Source organism: Panthera tigris, chromosome X (genome assembly GCF_018350195.1).
Source record: "Panthera tigris isolate Pti1 chromosome X, P.tigris_Pti1_mat1.1, whole genome shotgun sequence".
NCBI classification, from domain to species: Eukaryota; Metazoa; Chordata; class Mammalia; order Carnivora; family Felidae; genus Panthera; species Panthera tigris.
This window is the reverse complement of record NC_056677.1, coordinates 90,366,001-90,378,571: the sequence shown is the minus strand read 5'-3', so window position 1 is coordinate 90,378,571 and position 12,571 is coordinate 90,366,001.

Here is a 12,571-nt window from a genome sequence, read left to right as displayed (position 1 = left end):
GATGTAATAAAATGATCTAAGAAGAAAGCAAGAAAACATGGGACTCAGGATAATGGCTACCTCAGGTGGGGGGCAGAGATAGGAAGGGGTACAATGGGGATAGAACACATGGTTAGATGTAGGATATTGTTAAGCTTCTACCTTTCTAGCTTGTGTTTTGAATGGATTGCTTTGCATGTCTATTACAATTATGAAAAATAAATAAGTAGTTAAATCAAAGGGGGTCATGTCTGGACCAATGATGAGGATGTATCTTGAAACAAGGATGATGATGAATCCATTCCTTCCGATTGGAGGAGCCACAGAGTCAGCAAGGAAACTGGTAGTGAGTCAGCATAAGGAGCCCTGAGTGGAGGATCTGTGTCTGACACTTCACTAAGTGGAGTTCTGGGAGCAGGAGGAACTGTGGGCTTTCCAACTAGTTTAGGGAATCCAAGAGGAGACTGATCCTGTAGGCTTGGGAAGGACACAGAAGTCATTACCCACAGCCCGGAGGTATGTGGGATCAGAAGGAACGTCTACAGATGGGCCTGAAGCAACCCACTGAATTTCTTGCAGCCCCAAAGGGACAAAGAGGAAACCCCTGTCACCCACGGGCCCAAGGAGCATGGAAGTTAAGAGAGAGCTGGACAGGGAGGAGCTCCATGGCAGAAGAGGAAGGACAATGGAACAGTGAGACCTGCTTGAATCCACCACCAACAAGACAGAAGGCGTCACATGCAAGCAGATTCCAGGATTTCTCTACATGACCCCACACCCACATGTCCCCAACCTCATTTTGGCCAAACTCTGGAAGCTCCTCAGAACTTAGATACAACTTAGGATAAAGGAGGAGGGACCCAAAATGACTGAGAGGACCAGAAGTGCCTAGGATTGAGAGTCTACCAAGGGCTTGAAGGAAGACTCGATAGAGAAATGAGGTTTTGTTGTGGAAGATTTAAGAACATTTCTTAAACAACTGAGCTTGTGGCCTAAGATATGCAACCCCTGCCTATATAAGCTGTCCAGACGAAACCTATGGCTCTCTGGGAAAATGAGATATGGGGACAAAGCACACAGAGTAGCCTCGCCTCTTTGCCGTAACTGGCTGTGTGAATTTGGGCAAATCCCTGGGCCGCCCTCTCATTTATATAAAATAAGGGTGGTGGCTAGATCCTAGATCAAGCTCTGACCTTGCCAGTAACTCACTGTGTGACCTTGGACATGTCTTTTTCCTTCTCTGGGTCTCTGGTTCCTCATCCACAATGCAAGGGAAATAGATGAAGTCTCACCTTCCTTTTTAGCTCCAACCATCTATAACTGAACTTTCACAGGGCTTCTTTGGACTTCTGATGTGTCAGATTCAATGAATAGCCTCTGGTTTCACTGACTATTAATATGAAGGTAACTCTTACTTTCTTCTAAAAAGTTTACAGACAGAGTGGGTTTATAGAGGCTCATTTATCCAAATCTATAGCCTGTCACTCAGGTGGCCAGAAACAGCTGAGATGTTAATATTTAACCATGAATAACCAGCAGGATTCCTCCGCAGAGCTAAATACAGTCCATTTTGTTATTTTTCTAAATATTATTGGCTTGGCTGTCTCTGCTTGAGAACGGTTTCTAGGGTTGTGAATACAATCAGACGGTCCTCCTCTTCTAAAGCAACCTCTGAAGCGGGAAGGTGGGTCTATTTATTTTTTTTTGGAGTCTCTGTATTCTTTTTGGCCCCTTGCCTATTTTATTTATTTGCCTGTGAAACACCATGAAGATGGGGAGGTGGGGAGAATGGAACATGGTGGGCACAGATCTGGTGAGCTAGGAATCTGGGGATAGGGAAGCCAGGGGACTGTCGATCGGGGGTGGGGGATGGGGAAAAGGAAAAGAGAGGCAGTGGTGCACACCAAGATGTGTGGCCTCACGGCCTGCAATCGTGAACACACGGACACACAGATGGGTCGGGTAGTGACGGGTTAAGAGCACGGGTCTTAGATTCAGAGAGCCATGGGTTTGAGTCTTGAGTTACCGGCTGTATGAGCTTCCCAGCTTGTAAAGGATGGAATGATAGTAATAGAGCCTGCCTCATACAGTAGTGCTGAGGCCTTAAACAAAAGAATGCACGTAAACATACTTAGCATTATGCCCTACACACAGTGAGTACCTAATAAATCATAGTGGCCTGATTATTAAAAATAATCGCAATTCCCCAGAATGCTAAAACTGGAAGGGACCCCTGAGATCATTCAACTCAGTCCCTTGGTTGTACAGATGAAGATGCCAAGGCCCAGAGAGGTAAAGGAACCTGTCTGAGGGCACACAGCTAGCTGAATGACAGTATCAGGACTAGGGTGTGGTCTCCTAAAGTCTATTTCTTTTTCTTTTTTCTTTAAAGTTTATTTATTTATTTGTGAGAGAGAGACAGAGAGAGAGTATGCAGGAGGAGCAGAGAGAGAGGGAGAGAGAGAATCCCAAGCAGGCTCCGCACTGTTAGCACAGAGCCCGACACGGGGATCGAACTCACTAACCGTGAGATCATGACTGGAGCAGACACCAAGAGTCAGATGCTTAACCGACTGAGCCACCCAGGCGCCCTGAAACAAGATTGCTGTTTTTCTCATGAAGATCACTTATGTTTTTTTTCTATAAGCTTCTTCTTACCACCACCTGTAAGGAAGATATCGCCTCTTGATGTACTTAGGGTGGTATCCAAAGCCGTTAGTTTCTGGTCCAGAGTGGGTAAACGACCAACTGGAGAAGCTGCCAGAAGGCCCATGAGCACTGGGTACTGAAAGCCTTCTGTTGGACCAGCCATTAACCCTTAAGCTGTGGGCTGCGTGGAGAGTCCAAGGGTTGCAGGGGAGGGGCAGGAGCGGTAGAGGCTGCAGGGCATACTTGGGGAAGCCCGAGACAGCAACAACTTACCCGGTGGCAAGGACGTATTTCAATGCTTTAACAATGGTACAACTGTACCGGAGCTATGTGCGAAATGTCAGCCGGGTGGACTCAGGTAGGGCTTTAGGCCTGGGGCTCACAAGGGGCACCAGCCAGAGCTGGGCCTGGCACTCTAGAAGCTCACGTGTTAGACAACTGTGCCCGCGCCAGGGTTCGAAGACAGCTGGGCAGAAGCGTGAAACCCCAATCTGCTGGCAAGCGAGCAATTTAGAGCAATGCGGTCATTGTTCCCAAGGTTGAGAAGGCTCCTCGCTGCCACTGCCTCGGCCTTCAAGGGTTTCAACTAGCAAACAAGTCAGGAGACAGTAGACATTTATACATTCTGCTCACCGCTTTTGAGATGGGGTGTCCTTTTTGTGAGGGATTGACCCAGGATTGTTTTGAATAGGAGCCAAAGGGAAAGGTGACGCTCCGTGGACACCAATATATTTTTTTTAACCCCGATGATTTGCCATGTAGTCACCCTCTGTCTTATCTTCCGTGCTGAGGCGTTCCAAGAAACTGCAGAAGCACTGGATCTCAAAATGACTCTCCAAAGGCATATTTAGCCTATGTTGTTATGAAAAAAAAAAAAAAAAGTCGAGCTTGTCAAATGGGCTGTCTGAAGATGATAATTAAATTAAATGAAATTAATCCCAAGAACTACTATTATGGGATTGGCTGATTACATAGGTAGCTAAGACCCGCTAACTACCATTTTCCCCTGCTGGACTCAAAAATGGCATTTTTGTTCTGTACGAAGAAGTAGTAACAGCGGCACAGCCCTGTCCACAGAAGGAACTCCTCTTTGCGTGTAGGGTAAATCGAGGGGCAGGGTAGAGTCCCCAGGTGTGCTCTGGCCTGATGGCCCCCCCCCACCCCGAATGCGCCTTGCTGTGCTGTGCCACAATTAATCAAGCTTTCTAGGTTTTAGTTAATTTCAGGACCCCAATAAATTGGTTTGTACTGGCATCAGTCCAGCCCTGCTAATTTCACAGCCGTGTGCTTGGAAACTGCTACAAGTTTGCACAGGACTTAGCAAGCAGGGAGCGGGGGCAGAAAGCATAAAAGAAACTCTTGTTTGGTTTAAGTTCCATTAATATTGGGGAAAGCTGAACTCTAAGTGACAGAAAAACATGGCTGAGCACATGGACTTTGTAGCCGGGGGTGGGTTTCTCTGTGTTCTTTACGCCCTTCCCCCACTCACGGTGGATTTGAAAACAATAAAATGAAATAAACCCAAACCTTAGGTTGACATTTCTCTTTGTCTGATTGTTCTCAAATTTTTGTCTCTGATTTCACAAGAGTCCCTTGAGGAATAAGCACTGGAGCCCATAATCTAGTAAAAGGTTCATTTGGGTTTAGGCTTTTTATTTTTAAAGATATGATTCTTGGAGATTTTTTTTTTTTTTTCGATTACAGCCAGTTTTTATGACTGAGAGGTTACCAGGAAAATCCAAAAGCAGCAAGAGAAGGGGTCCCTAATGAGAACAGACATTTGGGGCCGCCTGTGTAAATTAGCTGCTGTGGAGAATAACCCTGATTACCAAATCTTTCAGGCTTCCAGAGGCTCAGCGATGTCTCTGGCACATGGGTTGTAGAATTCCTGCAGCCAGAGAAACGCAGGTTGGAAGGGGCCAAGAGGTTGAGTGAATAGGCACCTAGAATATGATCTGACAAAGACTGCTCGAGCTTGAAGGAATCTGAGGCATCACGGAGTTCCATTCTTACACTTTACAGATGGGAAAACTGAGGCCTACAGGAGGCAGGAGGTTGGGATACGAGCCATCCAATGTGGAGACAGGACTAGAGCCCAGAGTCCTAATTCTCAGTTCCGGGATCAGTTCAGGTTCTGATGCTGCTTCTCTTTTGTCAAGAACATCGTATTTTCTCCAATATGAAAAGAAGAAAAGAAGACGTGGGCACTTGCTTATAGAGTCAATGTGAGCGTGGCTTTTGAGGTTTTCAGATTGTCTTGGCAAATTCTCTGGACGTGCAGATTCCTTGCTAGGTTTTAAAATCATCTAGGGGAGCCTGGGTGGCTCAGTTGGTTGGGCATCCAGCTTGGGCTCAGGTTACGATCTCATGGTTCGTGGGCTCGAGCCCTGCGTGGAGCTCTGTGCTGACAACCCAGAGCCTTCAGATTCTGTGTCTCCCTCTCTCTCTCTCTCTGCCCCTTCCCCACTCACATTCTGTCTCTCTGTCTCTCTCTCAAATAAACATAAAAACATTTTAAATAATCTAAACACAGAGCAAACTGGAGATGAATGCTTGACTCTGTCTACACGATGCCTAAACAGACAGCTGATTCAGTCAAAAAATATTAATCATGTTGCTGGTTTGGAAACACAATCAGTTGGTGGAGTCAATCGCTCGCTTTTTAACTCCTTGAGAGGCAGTGTGGGGTAGAAAAAAAGCCCTAGACTGGCTGTCAGAAAACCTGGCATCCAGACCCAGTAGAGCCACTCACTCACCTACCCACCCAGCCCCAGGCCTCAGTTTCTCCCTTTGTAAATTAATCCGACTGGGACTAAGCTGTCTCTAAGGGGCCTTAGAGTTTTCATCTTCGAGAGTACCACTGTCCTTTCCCAGTATGAGATGGGAAAGGATCACGTTCTGCTTGTGGTCTTTGCCATATGCGTGAGGTCAGCAGCCCCACATTTCTAGTGTGAGAAGGGATTTCTGGGTGTAATTCACAACTTACTTCCATTTCACTCCCAGCTTGGCTCCTAAGTAGGGCAGCTCACTGCTCTCTCTGGTCCCCTCCCTTAGGCTCCCTCTCATAAAGAGAAAAGGAGTCCAGTATTCAATTGACAGGAAGGACTCAGCGGTACTGTTGAGGGGGCCTGCACTTCATCATCTGACCTCATCATTCGAGTACGAACCGTTCATCAGCCCACACCTCCCTCCCAGATTACCCATGCTCGAATGCTGCACAATTGGCCAGCGGGATTCCTTAAAAAGAGGTAAGGAACAAGCAAGTAGTGTTGACTTAATGATGGGTTCCATGTCAAGTGTTGAATCTGAGGCTTTCTGGTTGATTTCTGACTCTTTTAATGTTTGTTTAATGTTTATTTATTTTTGAGACAGAGCATGAACAGAGGAGGGTCAGAGAGAGAGGGAGACACAGAATCCGAAGCAGGCTCCAGGCTTTGAGCTGTCAGCACAGAGCCTGACTCGGGGCTCGAACTCACAGACCGTGAGATCATGACCTGAGCCAAAGTCAGAAGCTCAACCGACTGAGCCACCCAGGTGCCCCGATTTCTGACTCTTAATCTAAGAACAAGATCTTCTGGCATGTGCCCCTCACCATCCCATTTACTTCCAAAGCTTTTCTGAGTGGATCTAAGCCAGTGGTGTTCGGGTGCCAGCTCTCACCAGCCTGTGAGGGGCAATGAGGCACATCTCTTACCAATGCCACATTAAGTGACAACCCACCAGTAGGTTGAAACTGGACACGGAGGGGGTATTTATAGAACAGCAATTAGAAATGTCTGTAAGTCAGGATTTTTTTTTTCTCCCTAGGGAGCCAGTTGTTAAACACTTACCACTATATATTGTGATTCCAGCTCAGATACCTCCAGGAGCTAGAAAAGTCATCTGAGTGACTCAAATAGGCCTTATGGTAACAATGGGAACACAGTAGAAAGTGACAGGGATTGTGACAGTTGATGTGCATAAAAGCAGAAGCCATTACTCTCTTCTAGCCTATGCCACCACGCCGAGATGTCAGCACCATGGTGCTAACAATTCCAATTTTTTGAGAGGAACTGCAAATCAAGGTTTTTGTGTAAAGTCTCCGAATGGTAAAAATTAAAGATTGTTTGGAACCAATTCATATTTTTAATTTTTTTTAATGTGTATTTATTTTTGAGAGAGAAAGGGACAGGGTGTGAGCAGGCGAGGTGCAGAGGGAGAGGGAGACACAGAATCCCAAGCAGGTTCCAGGCTCTGAGCTTTGAGTACAGAACCCGATGTGGGGCTTGAACCCAGGAACCGTGAGATCATGACCTGAGCTGAAGTCAGATGCTTAACCGACTGAGCCACCCAGGCGCCCTGGAACCAATTCAAATTTTGAAAGAAAAAAAAAATCCCTGTTCAGCCTGTCCAGTCAACACCTGTGAACCTTGAGCTGGCTCTCCTTGACCTCTGGGTCAGCAGTTTGCCTGCCATTTTGGCTTTCTGGCCCCCCTGTTTCCTGCTCTTATTCCCTGGGTTTCAGCCCTGATGCTGAGTGGCCGCCATCATATCCTAATGAAAACCAAACTCTCATTCCTCCTGAGCGTCAAGAACGAGGGAGCTTCAGATCTGAGAATATCCAGGTGGCTTCTTACGATTCTACTCTGGCTTGTATCGTGTTTTCTAGTCCACATGCCATGAAGCTAGAGAAGAGGATGTGAGGCCCAAATCTGTATGTAACATTTTGATATTTTCCCGGCACCAGGACCATCCCCAGTGCTCGTGCACCTGTGCGTGAGGAGAGAGTGGCTTCCATTTTGGCATCAGTCTCTTTACTGTTCCACCTGAAGGGCATGTCGGTACTCTACTCTCCAACTCACTCCCTGCCTAGAAGAGGGTGGGAAATGGGGCTAATTATTGGTTTTCTCTTCCTGCTTTTATCCCCACTCTCTTCTAAAGATAGGCAAACCAAAGCTCGAGTAGCTAATAAAGGACTTTACTGAATGGGGAATAACTCTCACATTTGGACTAAGTGGATGGGGGGAGGGAGGGTTACATGAGGCTGAAAGTAACTAATGAGCACCTAATATACGTCAGGCATTATGCCAGGCACTCCACATGCCGTAGACCACTGAATCTCCCTAGAAACATTATTATCCTCCCCTTTTGACATATAAGGAAGCAGATTCAGAAAAGGTATATGACTTGGCGGCATTCAGATTCAGGTATGCTTGAGTCTAAAGCTTTGGTTCTTCTGAGTACAAGCTACCACCTCCCTGAGGAGAGCTAGACACTGTGGTTAAGACAATGAGATAGTCACTTCTCTTAGTTCTCCTGAAAAATAACAACGGGCAGCTTTGCTTAAAAATAAAGGCTATAACCCTGGGATGTTTATGGTGGTTCTAGGGAACTGTGGGACCCTTGGGGCCCTACAGGAAGCGACCTAAGCCAACGCAATTTAAAGTGATTAAATGTTATAACAATAGAGATTCTAGAAAGGCCATTTCTATCCCACCGTACTGCATCTTTCTATGCACAGCCTGACCCTTGGACATATTATACCTCCAGTTTGTTTTAATGGAACCCCTGGTTAACAAGTTTTACACACCTTTGTAGGACTACTCAAAAAATGTAGTCAAAAGGCTCAGTCGGTTAAGGGTCCAACTTGTGATTTTGGCTCAGGTCATGATTTCGCAGTTCGTGGGTTTGAGCCCCACATCGGGCTCTGCTCTGACAGTGCGGAGCCTGTTTGGGATTCTCTCTCTCCCAATCTCTTCGACCCTCCCCACTTGAGCTGTCTCTCTCTCTCTTTCTCTCTCAAAATAAATAAACTTGAAAAAAAAAAAGAAAAAAATGTAGTTAAACTATGTGAAACAAATCTCTAGTCAGAAGTGGGTGTATGTTATGCTCTGTCCATTTGACCCATTCATGGTTACTGTAGACACACTACAATTTTGGATGAAGGAGTGCACCCCCTTTCATGTTTTGGATATTTACCATAGTCCTGAACACTATGACGAGTTTACCTTGTTTTTAAAAATAAACATGTTTCGGAAATTTTCTCTAAATCAAAGCTTGCTTTTTTGATGGCCTTTATGATTAACCTAGAGGTGCACTCCTTGGAAATGTTTCCCTTAAAATACTTCCACAAATATTTTAAAGTCACTTAAAAGGAAAATCATTTCTATAAAAATACTGTCAGATATAATACAAAGTACAAATTTAAAAAAATACCTTGGTTTCTTTTTGTTGGATACAAGCATAAAATGACAGCTTGACTACAAAGAATACACTGAACCCGAAAAAAACCCTGCTTCCATTAACTTTGTTTCCACGATCCTATAAGCTACTCTGCTGTTCTCTTCTGTGGTTTTCATAAAGTTCTAGAAAACAGAACCGTTTTTACTGGTGGTATCAGTCAGTATTGGCCAGGTTATGTCACACAAATAAGCTGCCTCTAAATCTCAGAAGCTTAATTCACAAAGTTCCATTTATTACTCATTTCAGATCTGCCAAATGAGACTGGTATGGGCTACGTTTATCTCAGTCACTCAGAAACCCAGGCTTCATTTGAATACATGTATTCATGATTCCTGTGGTAGTGATAAAGGGAAGGGGCAAATCATGCATTGGCTCTTCAAGTTTCCACCCAGAAGTGACACATCACTTTTGCTAAGATTTCAATGGCCAAAGCAAATCGGATGGCCAGTGCTCAATCCCAAAGAGGGAAGGGGGTAAAGTTCTACTGGGAACCTGACAGGAAGAAAGCTGGAAATAGTAAATGAACCATACCAATGACAACCAATTCTGTATTTTAGCATTTTTTTTTTTTTAGAAATGACTAGCAGGAAGAAAATACAATAGACAGAAATTTAATAATAAACAAGAATACATGCATGTAGTAAAGTGGCTCAGGGGCTTCTGGGTGGCTCAGTGGGTTAAGTGTCCAGCTCTTGATTTTTATGCAGGTCATGATGTCATGGTCATGAGACTGAGTCCCAAGTTGGGCTCTGTGCTAGGCGAGGAAGCAGCTTGAGATTCTCTCTCTCCCTCTCCCTCTGTCCCTCCCTTGCTTTCTCACTCTCTCTAAGAAAAATAATAATAATAAGATAAATGTTCTATAAAGGTTCTAAAAGGTCTATAGAGTGAATTGTCATCTTTCAAATATTGAATCAAGTATTCGATTAATACAAACTCTAGGTTGGTCTGATTTTCTGTATAAAGAAGCAAACCTATACCATAATACACTCCTCAACAATTTTTACGTATCCTGCCACTTTTTAGAAAGGTAATCAAATAACCTGAGTTTCCCAGGTTCCAATGGGACAAGAAGCATTTAAAAGGCTAAAACTTCTATCATCAGAACACTGTTCAGAATTAATCATTCTGAATACCTCTATTTTCACATTCATTTCTACCATTTGTGACAACATGGATGGACCTTGAGGGCATCGTGGTAAGTGAAATAGGTCAGATAGAGAAAGATGGTATGATCTCACTTGCATGTGGAATCTACAAAAAGCCAAACTCAGAGAGTAGAATGGTGGGTACCAGGGACTGAGAGGTTGGGGAAATGGGGAGGTGTTGGTCAAAAGGTTTAAACTTCCAGCTGAAAGATGAATAAGTCCCGGGGATGTAACGTACAACATGGTGACTATAGTTAATATTGTATTATATACTCGAAAATTGCTGATAGGGAAGCTCTTAAATGTTCTCACCACAATAAAAATTGTAATTATGTGAGGTGATAGATGCGGTAACTAACGTTATTATGATAATCACTCCACAATATATAAATATATCAAATTATCATGTTGTCCAACTTAAACTTATAAAATGTTATATGTCAATTATATCTCCAAAAGGCTGGAAAAAAATAAAATGAGTATGAGTCCTGTAACACACAGTATTGTGACACAACAATCAATTGCATTAATATATACTAGCAACAAATCAAACCAAAATAAAAAATACAATAACATGGTGTACACCTGATGGAACATTGTGTGTCAACTACACTTCAATAAATAAATTTTAAGAAACCACAATAACATTTACAATTGCTCCAAAGAAAATAAAATATGTAGGTATGATTCTAACAAAACACGTACAGGATCTATATGCTGGAAACAACAAAGCACTGATGAATGAAATCAAAGACCTAAATAAATGGAGAGACACACTGTATTCACAGGTTGGCAAGATTGAACACATAAAAAATTGTCAATTCTCCCCAGATTTATCTAGAAGTATAATGTAATTTCAATCCAAATATGAGAATGTTTTTTATAGACATAGATACGCTTATTCTAAAATTTATACAGGAAGGTACAGGACCTAGAATAGCTAAAACAATCTTCAAAAAGAAGAATAAAGTGGGAGGAACCACTCCACTTGATAGTAAAACCTCTATATGACCACAATAATTAAGACCATGTGTTGTTGGTGGAGCACAGACATATAGATCAATGGAACAGAATAGAGAAACCAGAAATAGACCCACACAAATATGCTTAACTGATGTTTGACAAAGGTGTAAAAGTAATTCAATGGCAGGAAGATATTTTTTTCAACCAATCATGCTGAAGCCATTGGATATCTGTAGGCAAAAAAGTGAACCTTGACCCAAGTCTCACACCTTCTGTAAAAACTAACCCAAAACAGATCATAGATTTAAAGGTAAAACTTAAGGGGTGCCTGGCTGGCTCAGTCAGAAGTCATGCAACTCTTGATCTTAGCGTTGTGAGTTTGAGCCTCACATTGGGTGTAGAGATTAAATAAATCGGCTTTTAAAAAAATGTAAAACTTAAACCCATAACACTTTTAGAACAAAAACAGAGGAGAAAATGTTTGTGATCCAGGGCTGGACAAAGAGTTCTTAGACTTAACATTCAAACACAATTAATAAAAAGAAAAATTAATAAATTGAACCTCATCAAAGTTAAAAACTTCTGTTCTATGAAAGCTATTGGGAAGAGGATGAAAAGGGAAACTATGGACTGGGAGAAAATATTTGCAAATCACATATGCAACCAAGGACTAGTATCTAGCATATATAAAGAACTATCAAAATTCAACTGTAAGAAAACATTTCAATGACAAAAATGTGCAAAATACGTGCAGAGGCAGTTCACTGAAGAGGATACATAGATGTCAAATAATTATATGAAAAGATGGGAGATATCATTAGATATTAGGGAAATGTAAAATAAAGCCACAATGAGATATCTCCATGTACCCACCCAAATGGCTAAAATTAAAAGTAATGACAACAAATGCTGACAAGAATGCAGAGAAACTAGATTTCTCACCCACTCCTGGTGGAAATATCAATAGCGTAACTACTCTGAAAAGTATGCGGCAGTCCTTACAAAATTAAACATTGCTCACCGTACAACCCAAATAAATGCACTGTTGGGCCTTTATCCCTGGGAAATGAAAAGTTATGTTCATGAAAAATCCTTAGACATATGTTCATAGCAGTTTGATTTGTGACTGCCAAAATTTGGAATCAACCCAGATGTCCTGTAATGGATGAATGGCTAAACAAGCTGTGATATGGGTCACCTGGGTGGCTCAGTGAGTTAAGAGTCTGACTCTTGATTTCGGCTCAGGTCATGATCTCATGGGTTTGTGAGATTGAGCCCTGTGTTGCTCTATACTGACCATGCAGAGCCTGCTGGGGATCTCTCTCTCTCTCTCTCTCTCTCTCTCTCTCTCTCTCTCTCTCCCTCCCTCAAAATAAATAAATTAATTAAAAAAACAAGCTGTGATACATGTAGACCATGGAATATTAATCAGCCATAAAAAGGAATGAATTATTAATAAATGCAACAACTTGGATGGGTCTCCAGAGAATTATGATAAGTAAAAGAAGCCAGTTTCAAAAGGTTACATACTGTATAATTCCATGTAATATTCCTAAATGACAAGCTTACAGAGATGGAGAACAGTTTTGTGGTTTCCAGGGAGTAGGAAGATG